This window comes from Canis aureus, chromosome 8 (genome assembly GCF_053574225.1).
Source record: "Canis aureus isolate CA01 chromosome 8, VMU_Caureus_v.1.0, whole genome shotgun sequence".
Lineage (NCBI taxonomy): Eukaryota > Metazoa > Chordata > Mammalia > Carnivora > Canidae > Canis > Canis aureus.
In genome coordinates, this window is record NC_135618.1 from 5,972,120 (window position 1) to 5,998,289 (window position 26,170).

Consider the following 26,170-nt stretch of genomic DNA (forward strand, 5'->3'; position numbering starts at 1 on the left):
AACTCTTAAGTGAACGTGTCATATCCACTGAGCAACTTTATACACAGAAGGAAATAAGCCACTTGCCCTGCTATGAAAGTTCTGGAAGAAAGGAAATTGGTTTGTTATAATCTATGAAAACCTGAGCTCAAGCAGGCCTCATCAACCTGTTTTATGGCTGGCGTAATCTTAACAGTAATAATCCAGGTATCATGGCTTTTTGTCTCCCTGTGTTCTGCAGGACCTCGGAGACCTGCAAAGTCCTCATGCAGGCTCTCGGAAGTCCCCAGAATGTATTTTCATGAATAAAGTGAGTGAGTGATCTTGAGGTATTTGCTGTTCTACTGTTCCCGTGTGGGGTTAGCACATTCACTGACTTTCACTTCCTGCTTCCTCCTCCTTCTTCTTTCTACTTTACAGCCTCCTCTGCGTTGGGATTGTGGGGGCGGAGCTCTAGGTGCCAAGCACCATATATACCGTCCTCAGATTTGCTCCTCTATCCCAGTTGTGGCTCTATTTTATAGTTTCTGTGTCTGTGCTTACAATTCTCATCTCTTCGTGCATGTCTTTCACCTTTGCCATTGGATCCTTTAGTATCTGTATCATTGTTACGTAAAGTTCTGGTCTGGTAATTCCAACAACTGGCTCATCTCCGAGTCTGCTTTTACTGACTGCTTCCTCTCTTATGTACATTTTCTTGCTTCTGTGTGTGTCTTGTAAAATTCCGTTGTATTCCAGATACTTTTTACTAAAAGAATGTAGGAAATAATATTTGCCTCCAGAAAAGAGCACACACCCCTTTTCCTGCCAAAATGCTTGAGTGAGGAGGGGGTGCGGAGTGATTCTGGGTTGTAGTCAAGGAGGATCTGGTCTTTGTAGCATTAGTTTGATTCAATTCACAAGTGGCTTTAAAAGTTTTGATAATGGGATTGATATTTTTCCTTCAGTAGGAGACAGGCTCTGAGCACAGATGAGACTCCTGAGACCTCTTGGTGCCCTACAGCAATGCCTTCAGCTTTCTGAACTCTCTCTCTGCTTATAGTAAGGATGTCAGATTTCGGAATTGCTAGGAAGTCCTCTTTACTCTCTCGTCCTGCTTCAAGATTTATGCACTTGAAATCTCTCTCCTCCCTGTTGCCCTGTTGCCAACTTCAAAACATAGCTGCTTATACTCTCTGATGTTCTAGAAGGCCCTGGAAGGCTTTCTCTTAGTTCTCCTGCCTCGTTCGAACATCTATCCTGAAACTGCAGAATGCCTTCAGTGGGTTTCTTCAGCATTCCTGCCCTATCCTTTGCGCTTTCCCAGCTCTCCTGCTCTGCCCTCAGGCTCTATACAGGACCCCAAGCATCGCCTGAAGACCTCAGAGAAGAGGGGGTGGGTGGATGCCCATTTGTTTACAGCTATGGTTCCATAGAATTCTAATCTGTGATTCCTGCCCATTTGTAGCCACTAAAAATTCTTTAAAAGTTTGGTTGTCTTCTCCTTATCATTATCTCTGGTAAATTCTTCCTCCCCCTGCTTTCCAAAAGGCATGAGAATGGCCATGTGTCTCTTCTCTTCTAGGAAGGCATGTCATTTTCTGGAATATGGTTAATTTAGGCTTCTTTGTGTTCTCAGCTCTACAGTGGTTTCTAAATCTTATCCAGCTTGTCTTTGGTAATTAGGTAGAGAGCAATGGTTTCTTACAACCTTTTATATCCAAACCAGAGATCTCCCCACCTTGGTTTTCAGAGGAAGAAAAATGCTCCTTTACTTTCATACTTTGTAGGTTTATATAATAGTCAATTAAGTTAGATGATTGCTGTAACTATAGTTGTCATGATCGGTTTGGAGACAAAACTAAATCGGAGTAAACACGATAGTTAACTGGTAGAAAAAGAAATGCAAGAGCACTATTAGCTTCAAGTATTTATGTGAGCATGTGCAAAAAGATTTTAAATTGGGTTATGGAGAACTCTCAAATAGCCAAAACGAAACAAAAAGAACACGCACTAGATTCTTCTGTATTACCTTTTTTTTTTTAAATTTTTTTAAATTTATTTATGATAGTCACACACAGAGAGAGAGAGGCAGAGGCATAGGCAGAGGGAGAAGCAGGCTCCATGCACCGGGAGCCCGACGTGGGATTCGATCCCGGGTCTCCAGGATCGCGCCCTGGGCCAAAGGCAGGTGCTAAACTGCTGCGCCACCCAGGGATCCCTACCTCTATTACCTATACCTATACCTATACCTTTCTACAGAAAATACTGGTTTATACTTTCGATTTTGCTCATTCTATTGGGGTCCTCTACTGTTAGGAAATTGATTATCCATATGTTGGATTATCTTTCTCTGTCTTGCATACTTATTAATTGGCCCCTCCTTTTTTTTTTTAATTGGCCCCTCCTAATTGCTTTAATCTCTTTTTTATTTGTATTTTCTTAATCATCTTAAATAATTATATTATGTTAGCAACTTAATTTTCAGCAATTATCATTCTGTTCATTGTCCTTTATAATTATCCATTGATTTCACAATGATGTTTTAATTATCAATTTGTTTCTTTAGGTACTGAGTAACTCCCTTTTGCCCTCATTCTTTGAGTTCATGACAAACTCACTCTCATGACACACACACATTCATGTATATAAACACACACACATGTGTATATTCTGATGCTTATCAAAATTTATATCTCTAGCCCAGACCACTTACAAATCCAACTGCTTACTTGACTTAACAACTCAACTTAAATATCTAATAGGGGTCTCAAGCATAACATGTCCAAAGCTCAGCTTCTTATCTCTCCCAAACACCTACCTAAACCTGCTCTCCTATAACCCTCCCTAACTCAACTAGTGGCAATTCCATATTTTCAGTTCTTCACACCAAAAGAAATTGGGATTATCCTTAACTGCATTGCTTCTCTCGTACATCCAATTTTGTAGGCTCTACCTTCAAATTATATCCAAAATTTAATCATCACTGCTACCATCCATCATGTTGACCCTGATCTATCTCTCTCTCTCTCTCTCTCTCTCTCTCTCTCTCTCTCTCCTGTTATATTTGACCATTAGCTCTTTTCTGGGATCTTATCAAATGCCTTCCATAGGGTTTGCAAAACTACTTGGAGTGGTGGTGGTGGGATTTGCTATTCAGGTGTGAGAGATACCCTCAGGCTTTGGCCAATTTTAATTTAGTTACCTAACTGGTCTTTAAACAGGGTGGGAGGGTGGTTGTTTGGGAGCCAAGGCTTTTCAGAATTCAGTTCCTATATGTTGTTGCTAGTTGTTTTTTTATTATTATTTTAAAGACTTTATTTATCTATTTATGAGAGACACAGAGAGAGGCAGAGACACAGGGAGAGGGAGAAACAGACTCCCTGCAGGGATCCTGATGCCCACATCGATCCCAAGATTCTGGGATTACGCCCTGAGCCAAAGGTAGACACTCAAACACTGAGCCACTCAGGTGCCCCCACAGTTACTAGATTTTGAAGTTTACGGACCATTTTGATATTTGGTTGTTGTGGTGAATTTTTTTTTTCCATAAAGGACACATTTCTCTGGTCCAGTTTTAATCTGCCCTCCTAGACTTGTAATCTACCTTTGCCACACACTTTGCATGTACTATCCTTTGAAACTTCACAGCAACCTTATGAGATAAATAGTATTATTTTCCTTTGTGAATGAAAAATTAGGTTCAGAGAAGACCCAGTTAGCTCTTCTGACCCTGAACAAGAGGATTTTTTTTTTTTTTGCTTTTGCCATTTCTCCATACTGCACGCATGTCTAAACCCTCCTTTAAAGGACCAGCTGTCTTCAGTGTCATAAGATACCTGATACGCAAGCTGTAGATCCCAATAATTCTTTGTTGGTCATAAGGGAAGAATATGTTCCTCAGTATGGGGGTGGGTCCGAGAAAAATGACTCTTTTGAACATGTTACAAGTTTGGTTCAGACAGAAGGTGAGATGGAGAGGGGAATGATATCCCAATGTAACATCTTGTCATTCCTAGAGGAAAAAGGAGAATGAAGTTGTCAGAAATATGGTAGATCATAAAACTCGATACTGTATGAAGTCAATAATATAAATTGAGAACCATCACTTCAGGTGAATAATGGTGAATTTAATATACACAGTTGCATTCAATTCTTCCCTGAAACCTATTGAGTTGTTTGTTTTTAAATAGACAAATTACAAAGACAGAGAGAACGGGAAAGAAATTAAGTGAAGGCAGTTAGTTAGATTAGATCCCCAAATGCTAACAACGGAAGAAGGGGCATGAAAGGGCCCAATGAGATCACCTTGCAGGGAAGGATCCAGTAGGCAAATCCCACCACAATTACAGAGCTGCCACTCAGCTTTTTAATTCATACTCTTAAATATAAGTCAGTAGTTAACAATCACTACTGAGGCAAGACCTAATATGGAAGATTGAGACCCCCCCAAAAAAAACAGATAAAAGAAACTTAGAAAAACCAAAAGCTATGCAGGCAGGAGAAACATTGAAAAATACAACAAATGCTAAAATGCTTTGAGATAGAAGGAGATAATATATCCATAATATATTCTATTAAAAAGGAGAAGGAATATTCAATGAAAAAAGGCCCTTGGATATTAAAAATAAGATGGAAACATTCTGCAATCATATTTTAATTAAAAAATTTAAAAATTCATTTAACATTTAATTAGAAATTAGTGTAACTTAATTTTTTAAAAGCTTCAATCATATGCTTAATATCCAAGGCCCCTTTTTATTCTTTCTTTTTTTTTTTTTATTTATTTATGATAGTCACAGAGAGAGAGAGAGAGAGAGAGGCAGAGACATAGGCAGAGGGAGAAGCAGGCTCCATGCACTGGGAGCCTGACGTGGGATTCGATCCCGGGTCTCCAGGATCGCGCCCTGGGCCAAAGGCAGGCGCCAAACTGCTGCGCCACCCAGGGATCCCCCCCTTTTTATTCTTTGAATGTCTTTTCCCTTTTTATAAAGTTCTGTACATATATTATTTGGAAAACATCATGGATATTTTCTATTTTTCCTTTCATTTCCATTTTCTCTTGCCATCCCATAGTGGGCAGACCCTAGGTTGACCACCCTCAGTGCTTCGCACCCTATATGACCCCCCTCTTTGAGTGTGAGTGGGATGTTGACCTGCTTCTTAACAAACAGAATATGGCAAAGGTGATGGGAAATTACTCCTATGATTAGAATACATCATGTGGCAAGGATGATGGGCTGACACTTCCAGAAGTAAGTTAAGTAATATGGTAAAGGTGAGAAGAAGTCACTTCTACGTTACCTTGATAATTTGACGTTACTTTATGATATGCAATCACATATCTGTCTTAATCTTGCTAGCATGCACTAGAGACACTCTTCCTGCTTACCTTGAAGAAACAAGCTTCCATGTTATGAATTGCCTATGGAAAGGCTGACATGACAAGGAATTGCAGCTAGTACCCCTTGGACCAGAGAGGCTTACACCAGCCAGAAGCCAGATCCTTCTGTCATACGGTTGTAAAGAAACTCAGCCAACATACCTGAAAGCCTAGAAGTGAATTCTTCCCTAGTCCAGCCTCCACACCACCGGCCTTTATTGTAGCCTGCTGAGACCCTGAGAATCCAGCCAAGGACCAGCATGACCCCTGATCCACAGAAACCCTGAGATAATAAGATAGTTGTTGTTTTAATCCTTGATGTTTTGGTAATTTGTCCTGCAGCAATATAAAACTAAGGAAGCTTTTTACAGACCTGCCTCAGTGGTTAAGATGCTAGTCTCTGGGAAGAACTGCCTGGGTTCAAAATTCAGTTTTACCACTCCTTTGAAACAAGGTACTCAACCTCCTTGTTCCTCAGTTTCATCATGTGTAAAATAGGGATAATAATAGTACTTATCTCTTTGAATAACTTTAAACATTAAATGAAGAGATATATGTAAAGCACTAGAATAGTGCCTGGCACATAATAAGATGTTTGCTACTATAATAATTATAAACTAATAAATAAGCAATATAAATTAAAATAATAAAATGAAAGTAAATAAACATAATTAAATAGTTGTGATAAATAATACAAAATAAAAAACAATGAATTACTATCATTATATCAATTAGGATGGATGAGGTGACATTGCAAAAACAAAAATCTCAACATCTCACTGACTATAAACATAAATATTTATTTCTTGCTTATATTAAATGTCCACTGCTGACAGCACAGTCATTTTTTTTTTTTTTTGGTTTATTCTAATCTGCACACTGAAAAACATTGAATGCCTAGGGTGTTTTTGTTTTTGCTTTTATTTTATTTTGTTTTTTTAATAAATTTATTTTTTATTGGTGTTCAATTTGTCAACATATAGAATAACACCCAGTTCTCATCCCGTCAAGTGCCCCCCTCAGTGCCCGTCACCCAGTCACCCCCACCCGACAGCGCAGTCTTTGTTGTATTCTCATGGAGCAGCTACCATATTAAATGTTGCCAGGCACTGTGTCATAGTGAATAAAGCTCTGGAGAGCCTCAGTTTCATAATTAAATGCTCCAGCCTGCAAGGGACACACCCCATTTCTGCTTATAACTCATTGGTTCCACCTGACTTTTAAGGGAACCCAAAGCATGCAATCCTGTCATGCACTTGAAAGTGGGGAGAACCAGAAACGTTTGGCAAAAGGACTACCACTTTCGTTATTGTTGGTGTTTGACCCTTTATTTGATGAACATGTTTTGAGAAATATAAAAACTAAAATTAAGAAAGAACATAATGTGCCATCTAGACTCAAAAAGGGTTCATCTTAATTATTGTCATCCAAAGTTGTTTCAGAAATTGGACTCCTCTAGGCCTCATTTGGATGTAAGTTATGGAAAACAAATCACTGATTTTCAACATACTTCACATAAAGATGCTTCTGCCTCTTAATACTACAAACATTTTATTGAATAGATGTATTCTTAAAAAAAATAAACCATTGCAATTCTATTTGTTCTGCTGCACTCTAAAAGAAAAAAAAGAGAGAGAGATTTTTATTTCTTCAAGATAGAGACAACAAACATAAAAAACTACAAGGGCCATCATGTGGAAATCTTCATTGTCCCTGACTGAGCCTCCCAAACCGTATAGTCACACTCTATTTCTGGAGCTTGACAATTGCTCCTCCTCCTGCTCCAAGAAACGAGGCCTAAGAACAAGGCATATATTGGTTTGAGAGAGATCCTCAGAGGCCAGGAGTAGACTAAAGTAAGCAGACTTCATTGCAGTTTCATGATCTTCTGTGATTAACATTGGATCTTCACAATGCTATTGTTTAAGAAAAAGTTATGTCCCTACTTGATACTGGATACATAAATAATTCCAGACTAAGTAACTTTTTAAATATATATAAATAGATGAATATATATATACATATATATATATGTATATATATATATAAATAGATGATGGTAAATGCTTTTCTAAACTTAACTCTAAATAAAATAAACTCATTTGGGGATCCCTGGGTGGCTCAGTGGTTTAGCGCCTGCCTTCAGCCCAGGGCGTGATCCTGGAATCACAGGATCGACTCCCAAATCGGGCTCCCTGTGTGGAGCCTGCTTCTCCCTCTACCTGTGTCTCTGCCTCTCTCTCTCTCTCCCTTTCTCTCTCTCCCTCTCTCTCTCTGTGTCTCATGAATAAATAAAAATCTTAAAAAAAAATAAACTCATTTGGCGATGTAAAAACACTAAAAGGCAAGTCACAATTGAGAAAGTTTTGTTTTCTAAGAATAATGAAAACAAACAAACAAAAAAGAATAATGAAAACAGAAACAATGTCAATATAAGTGAAAAAGAAGATACCTTCTACACCATAAATGAGAGAAAAAGGTTAGCATCATTCTACATAAAGATAACATATAAATATATTCAGTAGAACAGGATACTATCCCAGAAAACAAGCAAAGAAAAGGAAAATTTCCAAAAGAAGAAATACAAATGACTAATATAATGTATAATCTACTTAAAATTGAAATGAAAATTAAAATGATATTTTGTTTTGACTCTTTGCTAAAAGATAAAATGGTTCATTATAGTCATCATCTGTGAGCTTGTGAAAAAAGGAACACTAATGCTTTTGATAAGAGTAATGTAACTTGGTTCAACTTTTCTGGAAGGTAATTTTCGATCTGCATCAAAACCTCTAAAATTATGCATATTCTTCAGCTTGGCAATTGTATTTCTATAAATTTCCATATGGAAATGACCACAAGTGAATTGAAAACAACCTAGAAGGTTCTGTGTGGGAAGGCTAACCTCACTTAGAGTGCAGAGCTGAGAGTCCAGCAGTGGTCCCTTGGTGGTCTTCAATCCTTCGGTCTTTCTTTTAGTCAAGATGAATGATAAGCCAGACTTGTCTGAAGTAGAGAAGTCTGACAGGTCCAAAGTGAAGAGAGTAAAACTGAGGGAAAACAAAACAAAACAAAACAAAACAAAACAAAACCAAACCCCTTCCCTTCAAAGGAAACTATCCAGCAGGGGAAAGTGTGGTCAAGCACTACAAAATGGGAATCTTCCCCCAAGAGCAAATTTCAGCATTGCCGCCTGAGTATTTTGGTTTTGTTCTTGGTTGTTTTTTTGTTTGTTTGTTTGTTTGTTTTTGTAAACCCTTGTATTTGTAGAGATTTCAGGCATGTTCTGTTGTCTTCTCACTCATACTACCTGGCTAAGAGGTCAGAAATAGCTAATGTTCTCTTATGTTCATTTTTAAACTTTCCTTTGGTGCATAAACTCCACCTGGCAAATGCTGTCAATAATATCACCATTGATAACCTCTGTGTGAGAAATCCTTTCACCCCCTACAGAATAAGCCACTTTTTTTTTTTTTTTTTTTTTTTTAAGTAACCTCTACACCCATCATGGAGCTTGAACTCATGAACTGGAGATCAACAGACCCATTGAGCCAGCCAGGCAGGCCCTCCTAGATAACATAAGCCACCTTTAACCTTCCGCAGTTGCTCCCTAATCTTTATGAAGTGGCTTGTGTTTCCACCTTCTTACAGTTTATTTTCATTTCTAATGCAGCAATAAAATAATAAATATAATTTTTTTAAAAAAAGAAAACAACCTAAATGTTCTCAAGTAAGAGATTGGTTAAATAAATTGTTACAATTCAAATAAACACTAGCAGACATTTTACATTATTTAGTAATAAAAACATTAAATGAAATGAAAAAATGAGTATGCTTTTTTATTTTTTATTTTTAAAGATTTATTTGTTCATGAGAGACACAGAGAGAAGGAGCAGAGACACAGGCAGAGGGAGAAGCAGGCTCCTTGAGGGGAGCCCATTATGGGACTTGATCCCGGATCCCAGGATCACACTCTGAGCCAAAGGCAGACGCTTAACTGCTGAGCCACCCAGGCGTCCCAAATTATCATGCTTATTGAATGATTAAAAAAAAACAAAACTACAAAATATTAAGAATAGTAGGATCAGATTCACTAAAATAATAAATAATACAATAATAGTTAAATATACATATTTAAATATATTATTTATATATATATATATATATATATCTCAAAGCTGGAAAGCTATAAATCAAGGTTAGCAGTGGTGACATATCTCTAGATGAACTCACAAATGACTTTTGTTCTCTTAACTTACAAAAATTGTATTAATTTTGAAACAGTCTCAGATTTACAGAAAAGGTATAGGTGCTGTTCAAAAAAATATTTATTTCCTGGATCATTTAAGAGTCACTTGCCAATATTATGGCAACAATATATGTTGCCCCAACAGCCAAGAATACTTTAGGGTGTATTTCCTACAAATGAGAATATTCTTATACGTGGCTACAATAAAACTATCAAAATCATAAGAATAACATTGATACTGCCATCTAATCTTCAACCCCATTCAATTTCCACTAAATATCCCCAAAATGCACAGTATAGTAAAATAAATCTAGTTCAGAATCACATGTCACATTTAATTTGCATGTCCCTTTAGTCTCCTTTGTTCTGGAATAGTTCTTTACTCCTTCCTTAACTTTCGAGATCTTGACACTCTTGAAATTTATAAGCCAAGTTTATAAGCCAAGCCAACTTAAAGTTTATGAGTTTACAAGATTTTTGCAGTGTCCTTCTATTAGTGATTGTTTGGTATTCCCTCATGATTACATTCTGACTAAGCATCAGTGGCAGGAATATCTAAGAGTGGTCGTGTGTTCTTCTTATTGCCTCATATCTGGTAGCTGATCATTTTGGTTTGCCAGCATTACAATGATGCTCATTCTAATCATTTCATTCAAGTTTGGTCCAGTGTAAAGTTACTCTTTTCTCATTTGTGATTAAGAAGTATTTTTGTAAAAAAAAAAAAAAAAAAAAAAGAAGTATTTTTGTAGGGAGATATTTTGGGGGCTACGTATATGTATAGCCTTCATTTTTTAAAATTTATATCACTAAGGACTCATAGTTTCCTATTTTATTTTATTATAATTCATTAATAATATTATTTATTTGGGTGCTTAGTTTGTCTCCTATTTGAGCAGTAGAAGCATATTAAAAATGGTATCTGTGTGTGTTATGGCACGCTCCCGTAATTCATGGAGTACTTCTTTTACTTCTGGCACAATGTGCCCTGGGCTCACTTTTGCTTTCTTTGCCTCAGTCCTAGGATCAGACATTTCTCCAAGAAGGCTTGGTTCCTTTTCGTGGAGAACAGTGTGCAAAGCCAAGATCTCGGGGGGAGATGGTCTCGTTGTTGTTGGTGTGTCACCGCTCTCAGGCCCTCTCAGAGCTGCGGAACACATGCATTTTCATCTCTATCTACTTGTATATCTAATCCACAGTTATGGAGATCTATGAGTGTTACGCGGTATGTATCTAGAAATGAAATCTGAGAGGGTGAGATGATGGAGAACTTTGTAAAGATACAGCAAAAGAGTTTGGATTTTATGACAGCTATTGGATATCTACTAATTTAAAAATGGGAGGTGAGGAAGACTAACATGGCAGTGATTCAGGGAGTGAACAAATGAACTTAAAGCTAAGAGCTAGGAAAAAAAAAAAAAAAAGCTAAGCCCTAGGAAGTGTTTGCTAGGGCCTAGCTATGGTACTAGAAGCAATTGGGTCCGATACAGATGAAGGAGGAAGAGTCAGTGGATCTGTATAAGCAACACACGAAGGAAGACATACAGTGGGGAGAAGAGAAAGGAGTAGGAGGAAGGGAAAGGCGGCAAGGATTTTGCTAGATTCATTTACATTACAAATTGCCAAAAATATCGTCAACAGGCTGTAGCCACTCACACTGAAATTTTAAAAATAACCAAGTGTAAACTGAACATCAACGCTTTTTGCATCAAGGAAATGAAGCGGGAAAGATTTGCCTATGACAAATTAGTTTACTACATCAATTTAAAAGCCTCAAAGGCCAAAGAAGGAAACACCTGAAGGTTTTGGCCAAGAAATGTGTTTAATATGGTATCAACGTCATAATGAAGAGTTTGCATCTGTCTCTTGCTACCTTACTTCCCGGGGATCTAGGAGTGTTGGCCAGTCTTCACAACATCTTGATACCTTCCCCGTTGTTTTTCCAGCTTCGTATGTTCGTGAACTTCAGAGCTCCTTGGCATCACTGGTCCATGATTGTAGCTTGTTGGTGAGAAATTGCTCAAGATAAAAAGTTTGTTATTTACCTTTTCAGAACGATTCTGAAGACTGTCGCAAAAGTCTCAATGAGCCTAAAACTGGGTGAGGAACTTTTGGCTCATCCAAAGAAATCTGTTGTAACCATGGCATGAGCTGGTTTTTAATGTCAGCCAAAACATTAGTTGTGGATCCCAGGCAAACATAACTGTCATAATGTGGTGACATAACACTTTGAAAAAATAAATTGTGTGTTCTTTCTTCTCTCTGGCTTTCTTGGAGGAGCATGGCTCTACCATGGAATCTATACTATGGAATTAATTGTCAAAATAGGACCATAACATGACAGATACTTTTTTTTTATACTTAAAGACAGAGTCTAGGTGTGAGGAAGAAAGTGTCAGAAGTAGAAGCAGAAGTGGTTTTTTCCTGCTCCTAAGTCTCTAATATTGGCTCCTCTATTTATTTTTTATTATTTTTTTATTTATTATTTTTTATTTTTTATATTTTATTTATTTTATTTTATTTTATTTTATTTTATTTTATTTTATTTTATTTTATTTTATTTTATTTTATTTTATTTTATTTATTTATTTTTAGAACAAGACATCGTTTCTTATTCCTGCTGTATTACAGGCATGGAGCACAGTGCCCAGCAATGGTAGCTGCTAAACAAATGAAGAAGTCATTTACCCTACCTGGATCCATTCTCAAGTTTCTAACTAACATCCTTATTTTAATTTGATGGCCTTATAAAGTGGGTTTGAGAGTGTTCCCTCCTTTTTAATTTTTTGGAGGAGTTTGAGAAGGATTGGTGTTAATTCTTTTTTAAATGTTTGGTAAAATTCACCAGTGAAGTTGTCTGGTCGTGGGCTTTTCTTCATTGAGGGATTTTTAATTACTGATTTAAAATCCTTACTACTATAGAAACTAGTTTATTCAGATTTTCTATTTCTTCCTTATTCAGTATTGACAAGTTGTCCATTTCTAATAATTTTTCATTTCTCCTGTGTTGTCCAGTTTGTTAGCCTAGAGTTATTCATAACAGCTTACGATCTTTTGAATTTCTGTTGTAATGCCTCCTTTTTCATTTATAATTTTATTCACTTGGGTCCTGTCTCTTTTTTTCCTGGTTAGTCTAGCTAAACATTTGTCAATTTTGTTGATCTTTTCAAGGAACTCTTAGTTTGGTTACTCCTATTGTTTTTCTGTTCTTTATTTCATTTGTATCTGTTCTGATCCTATTTCTTTTTCTTCACCAACTTTGGGCTCAGTTTGTTTTTTTCTCTTCCTCGTTCCTTAAGGCATTGGAGTTAGGTTGTTTATTTGAGATCACTTTGCTCCCTAAGGTAGATGTTTATTGCTACGAACTTCCTCTTTTGTTGTATCCCACAAGTTCTAGTATATTGTTTCCATTTTTGTTAATCTCAAGAAACTTTTATTTCCCCTCTAATTTGCTCTTTGATCCATTAGTTGTTCAGAAGAGTGTTGTTTAGTTTCCATGTTTTTATGAATTTTCCAGTTTTCCTCTTTTGTTATTGGTTTCTAGTTTCATACCATTGTGTTCAGAGAAGATATTTGGTGTGATTTTCAATCTTCTTGAATTTGCTAAGACTTGTTTTGTGACCTATCATGCTCTATCCCAGAAAATGGTCCATGAGCATTTGAGAATAATGTGTATTTTGCTGTTACTGGATAGAATCTTCGTCATTTATCTGTTAACTACATCTGATCTATAGCATTATTCAAATCCACTGTTTTCTTCTGATTCTCTGTCTGGATGATCCATCTGTTGTTGAGAATGGGGTATTATAGTCCTCAACTATTATTGTATTACTATTTATTTCTCCTTTTAGTTCTGTTAGGTTTTGCTCTTTATATTTAGGTGCTCCAATGCTGGGTGCAAAAATATTCACAATGTTATATCTTCTTGATGTATTGAGCTCTTTATTATTATATAATGATCTTTTACTGTGTCTTTTTTATTATTTTTAGTTTAAAGTCTATGTTTTCTGATGTAAGTGTAGCTACCTCTGCTATTTTGGAGAGGTGGGGGGTGCGGCACCATTTCCATCCCCTCATGCACAATCTATGTGTGATTTTAAGGCTAAAGTGAGTCTCTTACAGACACCATATGATTGGATCTTGTTTGTTATCCATTCAACCATTCTGTCTTTAAATTGGAGAATTAATTGGAGAATTTAATGTTTATGTTAAAAGTAATTATTGAGAGGGGAAGATTTACTATGACTATTTTTGTTTTTTAAATATTATATTTATTTATTCATGAGAGACACACAGAAAAAGGCAGAAACACAGGCAGAGGAAGAAGCGGACTTCCTTCAGGGAGCCCGATACAGGACTCGGTCCTAGGATCCTGGGATCATGGCCCAAGCCAAAAGCAGAGGTTCAATCACTGCGCCACCCAAGTGTCCCTACTATTACCATTTTATTAGCTGTTTTCTGCTCTGTTCTGTCAATCTATGTTCCTTGTTTCTTATCCTGCTGTCTTTTTTGCATTTTGATGTCTTAGTATGCTTTGATTTCTTTATTGTGTTCTCTTGTGTAATTACTACAGGATTGTCCCTCATGGTTACCATTGAGGCTTACATAAAATATCTTAAACTTAGAATTCCTTGTTTTAAACTAGTAACAACATAACTTCAATAAATTCATAAACATTACACTTTTACCTCTCTTCCCTCTCACATTTTAGGTTATTTCTATTACAGTTTACACATTTTTAAAAATATTGTATAACTAATAACAGATTATTGTAGTCATGGCTATTTTCACTATCTTTTTAAAAATTTTTCAAACTAGAGCTATGTACCACATTACCATATTACAGAATCTAATGTATACTTATCATTATCAGTGAGATTTATGCTTTTTTATGTTTTTATCATATTCGTGTTCTTTAATTTCTACTAAAAAAAACCTCCTTGTAGCATTTCTTATAAGGCAGGTCTGGTAGCAATGAACTCACTCAGCTGTTTTCTTTTGGGGGGGGGAGCTTCATCTCTCCTTTGTTTCTAGAGGACAGCTTTATTGGATATAATATTTTTGGTTGACATTTATTTTCCTTCAGAAGTTTGAATATACATCCCATTCTCTCCTGATCTGAAAAGTTTCTGTTGAGAAATCTGTAATTGCCTTATGGTGGTTCCCTGGTACATAACCTCTATTTTCTCTTGCTGCTCTTAAAATTCTTTGTCTTTGACTTTTGACAGTTTAATTATAAAGTATCTTGCTGTAGCTCTACTTGGGTTCAACCTATTTGGGATCCTCTGGGACGTGTGGATCTGGATGCCCATTTTTAGGTTCAGGAAGTTTTCAGCCATTATCTTTTAAAATATACTTTTGTCCCTTTCTATTTCTCTTTTGCTTCTGGAATCTTTGTAACATGAATATTATTGTGTCATACTTCCCATAGGCTTTCTCTATTCTTTACCTTTTTTCTTTTTGTTTGCCCAACTGGGTAATTTCTAATGTCTTATCCTCCAGGTCACTTATTATTTCTTCTACATGGTTAAGTCTACTTTTGAAACTATTTATTGAATTCTTCAGTTCATTTGTTTTATTTTTCAACTTTCAGGGTTTTTTTGTTTTGTTGTTTTGTTTTTTGATGGTTACTATTTCCTTGCCAAACTTCTCACTTTGTTCATACATCATTTTCCTAATTTTGTTTAGTTGTCTATCTGTGTTTTCTTGTAGTTCACTAAACTTCTTTAAGACAGTTATTCTGAATTCCTTGTCAGTTCATAGATCTCCATTTCTTTGGCAGAAATTATTGGAGCTTTATTATTTTCCTTTGGTAGTGTCATATTTACCTGATTTTTCATGATCCTTGATTCCTTACATTGGTACCTGCACATTTGAGTAATTGGGCTCCTGTTTCAGACTTTACAGATTTGCTTTGGCAGAGACAGTTCTTCAGTCAGCTCAGTTTGGTCTCTGGATATATCAGCTGGTAATGTCCTTAGGCAAGTAGAGCCTAATGTTTCCTTTGGGGTGAGGCAACTGGTCAAGCTCTGAGAACAGGGATGCAAATGGCGGTGCCACTGGCTGAGAGTAGTTGGATAGGACTACTAGCTTTCTTCTCTACCAAAAAGTGAGGATGTATGATGGGTCTGCAGTTGCCTGGATTCTGCGGTCAGTCTTACTAGATGATGAGGACTGGGTATTACATTCAGTAGCAGATGTAGCTATGAATTAGCTTCACTGTCAACCAGGGCAGCAGGATGGGACTCAGAACCTGCAGAGTTCATTGTTTGGGGAGCAAATCAGGCCACAGTGTGCACTGAAGTCCTGGTTAGGTAAGACGACCAATTTTGCTCCACAGATGGGGGAAGCTACAGGCTGTGCTTTCTCTTTAAGTGCTACTTTATGTAGAGCTTTTGACTGGTCTATGTGGCTTTCCATGTATTCTAGTTAGGTTCCCTGGTCAGACAGGCTGAAGGCTGTATTCAACAAAGAGCAAGGCTATGAATTAGGTTCCTTGTCTGAGTGCAGTAGGAGAAGCAACTCTAAAGCCAGTCAGCTCTTTGTTGTCTTCACTTAAGTCAACCTGCACCTCAAGTTTCCTAACTGAACAGGGCCACTAACTGCTCTGCAAACCATCAGCTCTGCCCACCTACCTCATGGCTCAAGTGTCACTGAGCCACACTGCTTCTATGAGTTGTTGCCAGTCCTTCTGGTCAGATAGGGCTGGGAGACACTTTCCACAGTGGGTGGGGCTGCGATTCTGCTTCTTGCCTGGGTGTGGGCAAACTGGGCTCTTAAGTTGGCAAACTCCTCATTTGAGGATCCAAATCAGGCAGATATGCACCCTGCTGAATTTCCTGGTCAGAATGCATTCCCAACTTGGTTCTGCAGATGAATAGAACCACTGGTTGGGATTGCTACTTGGGCTCTTACAGGTATGAACTCAATCTGCCAAGATCTGTGTGTGTAGTTTTTGTAAATCCTTCCTCTCTTCTCTGTCAAAGTCAGATTCCCAGTGTTTGACGGAGAAGATTCCCCTGCAACCTCTATGGTTGGAGAATGGAATAGGGGCTCTTAGAAAGTGACCCACAATGCTGGGGGAGGGGGCATGGTGCCGGTTGTCCTCTCTGGGTTCTTTGTCCCCACTGAAGGAGCCAGAGGCTCAGGGGAGACTTGTCTACGAGTCGCTGCACTGGCCTTGGTGAGAGTCAATGTAGTCAACATTAGCTGCTTCTCTTACCCTTCTGCTAATGCAGTCTCTCTTGGTCTCTGAAGCAGAAGGGTTCTTCAGCCATGCGGTCTCTCTTGGTCTCTGAAGCAGGAGGGTTCTTCAGCCTCATCCCTGTGTTCTAGAATTCTCTCAGTGGTGTCTTGTTTTTGAATAGTTGTTAGCTGTTCTTCCTGTGAAGGGGAGTGAAGTCAGGAACAACCTATGTTGCCATCTATGAAGAGATAAAATGTGCTCGATCAATATTAAGTCAAGAGTGATGTTGACTTAATGTGATGAATAGAAAATGGTACTGTGATATCTCCAGAATTCTCTGCACATTGCTTCTTTTACTCAGAAAAAAATCTGGACCCTTGACGATCCAGAGGAAACAGAATCAGAATGTATAAAATTCTGGAAGCAAATCTTTTTCTATTTCTCTAATTTAGAGAAAGAATGATGTTCAGGTCCCAAGATAGCCCCAGACCCAAAGTTCTTCTGGATGGAAGAAAGATGAAGGACACAAAAGGAGAAGGGTTGAAGCATTCAGTTTTCTGTGACAGAAGAGGCCATTAAAATTCTTCAGGAAAGGTAGGGGGAAGAATGCTAATGGAATGGCTCAGGCGCTTGCTTTGATGCTTAAATATAACAAGGAAGAGAGCCCTATTCCCAGCCCTATACTACAACTCCTTGTAGCTTATTATACATACTTCCTCTTTAATAAAGTTCTAATTCAAGTGTCTATGTCAGATGGGGATGATTTGGAAACATTTTAGGGACCTGAGGCTTATCAAAGTACTTAAATGGCCATGGAATGATTAAAAGGAATGTGTGTGTTCAAATACAAATGAAGAGTGATTTGAAGGTTGGGCACAGGGATAGCAGATGGTAACTATTAATTATTAGCCGATTACCAAGGCTTCAGTCTAGTAAGAAAGAAGGTATTCTATGTCTGACTCATCATCATCTAACCCTTGTAATGCTTTGATTTCTTGTAAGAACAGTAAAGGAAGACATTTCCTCCTCTGTTGATACCAAGAAATCTCTCTGATGTTCAAACGAGTACAATTGTGTGGTCATTGATAGAATAATATCACATTAAATTCCTGAACATATGTATCAAGGGCTCAATAGACCAAAAAAAAAAAAAAAAAAAGTCAGAAACATTATTACCAATGCATCAGTTCTTGAAAAATTATTTGGCATTTCTTGTTCTTAATTAATGCAGTTCTACAAGACTAAGCTGGGCACACAGGGATTTAAGAACCCCCCCACTCTCAGCCTTGAATGCATTTAGGTAGCACATAATAAGCATGTAGTCAGTTTGTGCCCTAGTCAAGAGGTTTTAATAAATCCCTACAAGCATTTCAGATCTGAAGCCAGCAAGGGTGTGCGTGGGGTAAGGCTAGACGCGAGTTGAGCCCAACTTTATGAATGAAGTGCCTACATGTCATTAATGTTTCAATAGGTCCCTTAACAGGAGTAATTGGGCCTCCAGGGAGCTTCTCTAAGTCTCCAGGTTCAATCTGCCAATGATGAGGATGCTCAAGCCTTGAAGGTAAGCGGAACCATTCCTGTTTTACCCTGAACTCAAGGGTCAAACAGGCCTAAGGGAAATAGTTTGCAACTGTCATCTAACATTATCACCGACATACACTGTGTTTCCAAGCAGCCTGCAAAGGGAGCCAGCCAGCGGCATGCGTGCCTGCCCCGAGCTGCAGGGTGGTAGCATGTCACATGTCTGCTAACAGAAGGGGATAACCATCCCAGTACAAACTTGACATATATAAATTGATTACATAAGTGGGCAGTGGTGGTCCTTTCAAGTACACTCCTTTTGTTTGAGCTTTACAGTAAAATTACCAGCAGCAGTTTACAATTAAGGGGAATAATAATAACTGAATATGCTTTCATCTGCACATACAATTACAATGAACTGCATGCCTTAATAGGATTGTGAAAAATCTGCGTTTGACCCATACAAAAAAGTAAACATTCTTGTTCTGGATACTATATCATTATCACAACAAAGAGAAACTCCTGAAATCTGATGATTTAAACATCTGGAGAATGTTAATCACTTCAAAATGACGGATGTTTTTTATTTCAGCTTTTGACAGACACACTCCTTTCATAGATAGATGATTATTTACATAAATTACATCATCAATGTGAAAAAAATCAGAATAACTTCAAAGGACAAAATGCTTAATTAAAAAGAGACTTGTATTTCTATTTTTCTCCCTTTCTCTGTTTTTCCTTTAAAGGAGGAGTAAAATGCCCCCACTGACTTGGAAAAGCCACCAGACCCTTTGTAGGTAAATAAGAAGGAAATTGTCTTTTTGAATTGCTTCGTGGAGAAGGCAATCACCTTTAAGAATAAATCGCTCTGTTTTTAGTGCCCTGAAACCTATTAATTGCTTTGAGTTCCACTTCGAACCTTTAAAGTTTCCCCTTTGGTAAAAATGACAATTGGGTGTTTACTCCACTACGCCAGGGGATGAAACCGAACAGATTCAAGCTCAAGTTGAGTCTGAGACTCACCCTCATTTCCCATTCAGACTCCCCAATTAGCCTGAGTCAACGGAGGGGGATAAAGTGCTTGCAAAACAACTCAGCTCTGAACCATTTTATTGCTGACTGGGGGTGGGGTGAGGGTGGGGGTGGGAGATAAGATTCAAGAGGAACCTGGAGAGGCCGGTTTGCAAGGCTGCTCTTGAGGGAGCAGCGGGGCTGCAAGGCCTGCAAGGACTGTGGTCCCCCAGGGCGGCCTCTGACTTGCGGCGTGCTGCCTGGGGCTGGTGGGTAGGCCCGTGCAATTTGGCTGATCCACTACAATTTCCTCCTACACTCGGAGCTGCTCTGCAGGCTGACCTTAGACAATTTGTCTTCTTTCAGGGAGAAATGTCACCCGAAAGGAAGCTATTAAGTCAAGAAGGTAATTCTCTCAGAACGGTCCACTGTATAAACAGAACTTGACCTCAGGTAATTTATTGCTGGTCCCTAACAAAGAGACTTAAGATATAGGCCTGATATAGTGGAGATCTGAATCTGTCAATAAAAAGGGCAAACCAGAACCTAAGAAGGTTTCTTTTGAGCGGCCGTATTTAGAGTAGAAGCCACATGAATAAATTCTTCAAATAAAGAAGAGTGGCATTTGGTCTTTTGGAATGAAAAGTTTGTTTTATCAACAAATCGGAAGTGTGTGTTTGCACTGTGAAGCCTCTATTTGTCTTGTTCTTTGACATATTCTCACTCATTTGATTGTGAGGCTAACATCTAAATGTGATAGAGAGGTTACATTTTTCCTAAAAACAGTGAGTTGGATTCGGTGCTCAAGATCCAGGTATGCCCCCAGATTGCCCCAGATTTCTGTTTTCACAGAACCTAAGTGGAATGAATGGTGCTCCTTGGGGTCTGAGGGAACCATGGGCGACAGACAGCATCTCATGGGCTGTGAACTCAGAAGGTGAGGCTACTGCGCTGTCTCTAGACAGTGTGTCCTGGACCGTCTTGAATGGAGAGTAGGGAGGCTTTTGCAAAAAAGAGGAGAGGAAGGAAGAGGAGAAGCAGCCGGGGAAGTGGGGGAGGAACAAAAATATCAGGAGAGCAGGTAACTCACTTTGAAACTCCTTGCTTTGTGGTTACTAAGGTGAAAACTTCCATTTCCAGTGCCCCAAGGAGATTTCCTGCGTGTTCTATTACAACAGTAAATACCAGTGTCTTAAGTGGGTGTTGCAGGAGTACAATTGTGTTAATCTGTTTGTCAGGTGTCGTATTAATTGAGAACATTGCTCAGGCTCTTCTGGAACCTCCAGTTATATCTCCTTGTCAGTTACATCTTGGTAAATTTTCTCTTATTTCATTTTTATGATTTCAGTTTTTTTTAATAGTTTGTTTTACGCCTTCTGCTCTAGGGCCCAGATTTTCCACTCCGACATCAAGCTGCATCAGGGAAAACCTTCCCTACCTCCAGCCCACTGCCCACAGCCCTTTCTTTCCTGGCCTGTCCCCTTCTGCGGTCCCATCCCATCCACCAGCCAGCTCCACTAGGGTCTGCAGCCTGGAGACCACCCACAGCCCACAAGTGGAGACCTGCTAAAAACCTGTCAACCACAGCTGACACCGAACCCATCAGGTTAGATTCTAATGCTGTGAAAAGGTCTATGAAATTTTTCCACAGAGTACTGCTTGGTGTGGACATTCTAGGCCGGAGAGTAGCAACTTAGCCTCTGCTTCTTGGCTGGCACTGACCTTCAAAATGATGGGTGTACAGAATTCTGAAACCCTCTGGAATCTCCATTTGTCCAGTCTATAAAATGGAGCTAATGCCACGACTGGATTCCCTGGACAAATTGCAACGCTTCCCTTGAACGCACGAAGTGCTTTGAGATCCTCATGGGAAAATCCTAAAGGAGGAATTGGAAAGCATAATGATGTTTTTTTAAATTGAAAGTGACAACCAGCATTTAGTGGGGGAATCAGAAGATAGAACTGAGAGCAGGAAGCCTTACATTCATTACAACAGATGGTTTAGTTTTCACTGAATGATGAGGATGAAGCTGAGCGAACGAACAGCGCTATGTCCTTAAAAGATTCAGCAGCCACCCAATTACCCAGGAACAATCTAGCAGTTACTCAAGATGTGGACTGGTCTGTATTATGCTCAGCGAAGCATCCCTACTGGGTTTGACTTCAGCTGGTGGGAGTCATAGGCACGGTGTTCCGCTATTAAATAACACTGGCATAATTACCCCTGGCATGGCTTTAAAAAATAAGATTTCATTCAAATTCCTAGCACAGAAAGAAGTCACATAGCAATCCGCAATAAAGGCCTGTTGAAAAAAAAAAAAAATAGTGAATGATTTTCAGTTCAAAGAATTGCTTTTTTTCCCACTGCATGGTCTTTCTCTTAACTCTTGCCCACTTCTGTCTCCCCCCTCCTTATAAATAATAATAATAAATTATCAAACATTTCATATGAAATACAAGGCAGGAAAGTACAGACCCCTTTTCCACCACCAAGATTGAGCGGACGTTACCATTTTTAAATACGTGTTTTGATCTCTCTCTCTTTTGTCGACAAACAATGGTATATAAATATTTCTTCATGGGGATTCCCGGGTAGCTCAGCGGTTCAGTGCCTGCCTTTGGCGTGATCCTGGGGTCCCGGGGTCGAGTCCCATGTCAGGTTCCCGGCATGGAGCCTGCTTCTCCCTCTGCCTGGGTCTCTCAATCTCTCTCTATCATGAATAAATAAATAAATAAATCTTTAAAAATAAACAAATAAATAAATAAATATTTAAAAAATTATTTCATCACCCCTTATCTGCACATTTCCTCAGAGGTAAAAACTTATCTGAAATTGTTTTCCGTCGCTTTTGGGCCTATGTTTATACTTTTGCTACAGAAGTATGTGTTCCTGAACAGTATGAGCCATCATTTCATCGAACTATTTTCATACATGTCATTATGCTGTATTTATCCTTTTGCAGTTTTCTAATTAACATGTTTTTAAGACTTATTCATATCGATACATGTAGATTTAGCCATGCGTGCAGCAGTTAATAGAACATTCCTTCCTGTGTACCTAACCCATTCCGCTGCTCAGGGAATGCTAGTTCCAGTCCTCAGCAACTGTTGGCTGGCCCCGTTTGATAGGCTGGCAGGTGATTGTTTTTTTTCTAATCCAACATTTTTAATAGCATACATGATATGTATGAGAGTTCACTGAAAAATGTGACCCCTGATGGCAGGTTTTTGCTTCTTTGTTTTTTACTATTACAAACAATACTGAAATGAACTCTTGGTATGTGCAGCCTTGACGGGAAATCTAGGAGTCAAATTGCCAGATCCCATAGAATGATCATCTTTGCTTTATCTGGTATGGCCAAATTGTTCTCTAAAAATGGTTGTGATGGTTTACATTGCCATCAGCAATAAATAAGAATTGCTATTTCTTTACATTATCATTAACCCTTGGTGTCATCCTGCTAATTACTGTCAATTTAATGGTCATGAGTTTATATCTCATCGAGATTTTAATTATTTCCCCTTTTACTAATGATATTGAGAATATTTTTTTTTTAAATTTTTTTTTTTTTAAATTTATTTATGATAGTCACAGAGAGAGAGAGAGAGGCAGAGACACAGGCAGAGGGAGAAGCAGGCTCCATGCACCGGGAGCCCGACGTGGGATTCGATCCTGGGTCTCCAGGATCGCGCCCTGGGCCAAAGGCAGGCGCCAAACCGCTGCGCCACCCAGGGATCCCGCGAGAATATTTTTTATCAACTGCACTCCTTCTGTGAGTTGTCTGTTTATATCATTTATCCATTTCCTTTTGGCTTACATGTCTTTTTCTTCTTACTGATTTTTAAGATACAGCTTGCAAAACAACAATGTCATGTCAGTTTTTTTGCTTTATTTGTGATGTCTTTTTCATGAAAATTGCTTTCATGTTTGTGGTGCTCAGACTTACCGATCTTTGCTTTTATGGTTTTTGTCTTTCATATTCTGTTAAAGAAATGCTTTAAAATGCCATAAAAGTATTCTCTAATATTTTCTTTGAAAAGATTTAGCTTCTCCTTTCATAATATTTGAAAAACTTATTTGTGCATAAAATCTAATATGGGAATCTGTTTACAGCTTGCCCCTTTGCCAAGTATCAAATAATTGATCCCATCCCCTATTATTTGTAAGTCTTCTTTCTGATAGAAGGCCTAAGGCTTCCAGGAAAAGCTAAAGGCCTAAGCTTCTAAACATACGTGATTTTTTTTTTCTAGATCTCTATCCTTATAGACCTATACCAATACCACACTGTCTGATATAACGTAACTTAAAATTTGATATATGGTTTGGAAGGCAGAAAGATGCCTCCCCAAAGGGAATTTTTGTTCATATCCTAATCCCTGGAACCTGTGAATGTGTTACAATGCATGGCAAAGGAACTTGGCAGATGTGATTAAATTAAAGCCCTTGATATGGAGAGATTATTCTGGATTATCCAGATGGGCCCAATCTAATGTCCAGTCCTTGAAAGGGGAGAAACCTTCCCAGCTGAGATCAAAGTGAGAAAAAGATCTGGCTACAGGAGACTGGGAAGATACAGGTAACATTCTTGATTTGAAGATGGAGGAAGAAGGCCATGAGCCAGGGATGCCAACAGTCTTTAGAAGCGGGCAAAAGTAAGGAAATTACTCCTCTAGAGCCCTCCAGACATGAAGACAGCCCTGCTGACACATTGATTTTAGTCTAGTGAGACCTGTGTTGGTTCTAATCTATAGAAATGTAAGAAAATAAACGCATACACATAATATACAACATTTTATATCTGTCTATATTTAAATCCATATCTATATCTATAGATAACCTATTGGCACTATTTCTTTGGAGAACCTAACACACATGCCTTATTTCCATAATTGTTTGGGTCATCCTTTCTAACGTTTCTCCATATAAATCTTTCTTTTACACTTTTGATTAGCTTTAGTCTTGATTGCCATACAGGTTTATTGGTATCATAAACAGTATCTTTTAGATTTCGTTTTATGGTTTGATGCTTGAGTATAGACATTACCAAAATGGATATTTTGAACACTGATCTCACTTTCAGCGATTTAACTGAGTTCTGCTATGGCTTGGAATACTTTGTCCATTCTCTTGGATGTTCCATATAGACCACCAGGTCAGCAAAAATTAACCCCTTCGTTTCACTTTCTTATCCCTATGCTCCATTCTCAATGTTATAAAGTGTCGGTAGTGTGTATTTGTGAAAGTAGGCTCAATGATATAATAAATAGACCATTTCAGTGGCTATGTAGAGAAAGAGAGGGCCCCACAGGGTTATATGGAAGGTTTCCTTATAGCTCAGGTCCTCAGGTGGTGAACATCACTTATTCCCACATTTCATTACCCAGAATCCAGTCACATGAGTCTACTTAACCACAAGGGAGATTTGAACGTGACCAAAGTGCGTGTCACCAAACAGGACAATGATCTATAGCTTCTAGCTCAATTTTTTCCAGTCTCCCCTGCTATTGGAGATCTGTGGGTTAGTCAGATTAGGAAATATATGAAAGCAGGGATCCCTGGGTGGCTCAGCGGTTTGGCACCTGCCTTCAGGCCAGGGTGTGATCTTGGGGTTCCGGAATCAAGTCCTGCATCGGGCTCCCTGCATGGAGCCTGCTTCTCCCTCTGCCTGTGTCTCTGCCTCAATCTCTCTCTCTCTCTCTGTCTCTCATGAATAAATAAATAAAGTCTTTTTTTTTAAGGAAAGCTATGAAAGCATCAGAAAAGGGTAATTTTGCCATCCTATGGCAAAACGCACTGTAGAAAAACATCTTCCTTCTGAGAAACATGGTGGTTTAGCCAACACATTGCTAGCTGAAATTCCTACCTGTGAGAAGGGCTAGCAAATTTGCTAACCAGAATTGCAAAGAAGGTAGAAACAAAGCAGTAACTGATTCTGAAAGGCTAATTTAAAAAGTTGGCTCTGGGGAGGGGCCTGGGTGGCTTAGTCAGTTAAGCAGCCAGCTCTTGATTTCAGCTTGGTCATGATCTCAGTGTCCTGGGATTGAGCCCCGTATCAGGGTCCACACTCAGCAGGGAGTCCACTTGAGAGTCTCTCTCCCTCTGCCCCTCTACTCACTCATGTTCTCTCTCTAAAATAAATAAATAAGTCTTTAAGAAAAATTATAAATAAAAATAAATAAGTAAATAAATAAAGGTAAATATTGGGGAAAATGAGAGAAATACAAGACTATAAGACAGAGGCAGAATTGAAAGCAAATAGGGAAAAGAAAAGAGATAATAGTAACACAGGGAGAAATAAAAAATGTGAGGAAAGCCTGAGCAGATTTTTAGGGTATTAGCATGGCATGCTTTTAATTTAGTATTTATTTATTGATAAGGCTACAGTCCTATCAGATTAGAGCTATACCCTTATGACCTCATTTAACCTTAAGTAACTTCTAAAGATCCTATCCCAGATCCAGTCACATTGGAGATTAAGATTGTCTATTGCATCATCTCTTAAAATAATTGACTTTAAATACCTACTATTGATATATTTGCAAAAAGTCATCAGGAATTGTATTTCTATAGTGCTAACTTTGGTAATTTCTGAATAGTAAGAATTTTTGTTTTGGGTTTTCCTCTTTGCACTTTTCTACATATTGCTTCTATGTTTTCATAAAGCTACTTTTTAAAATTATAAATTGAAAAGACCATGTCTTTTCAACAGTACCCTAATTTATTGGCTATCATGTTGGGTTGAGAGCGAGGAAACTTTTTCATTGTCAGGAAGACTGACTCTCACTTAGTGCTTCTCAAATTTTCTCACCAAACACTCCTTTGAATACAAGAGATTGAGGAAGAACTAGGCAGTGGGAGGTA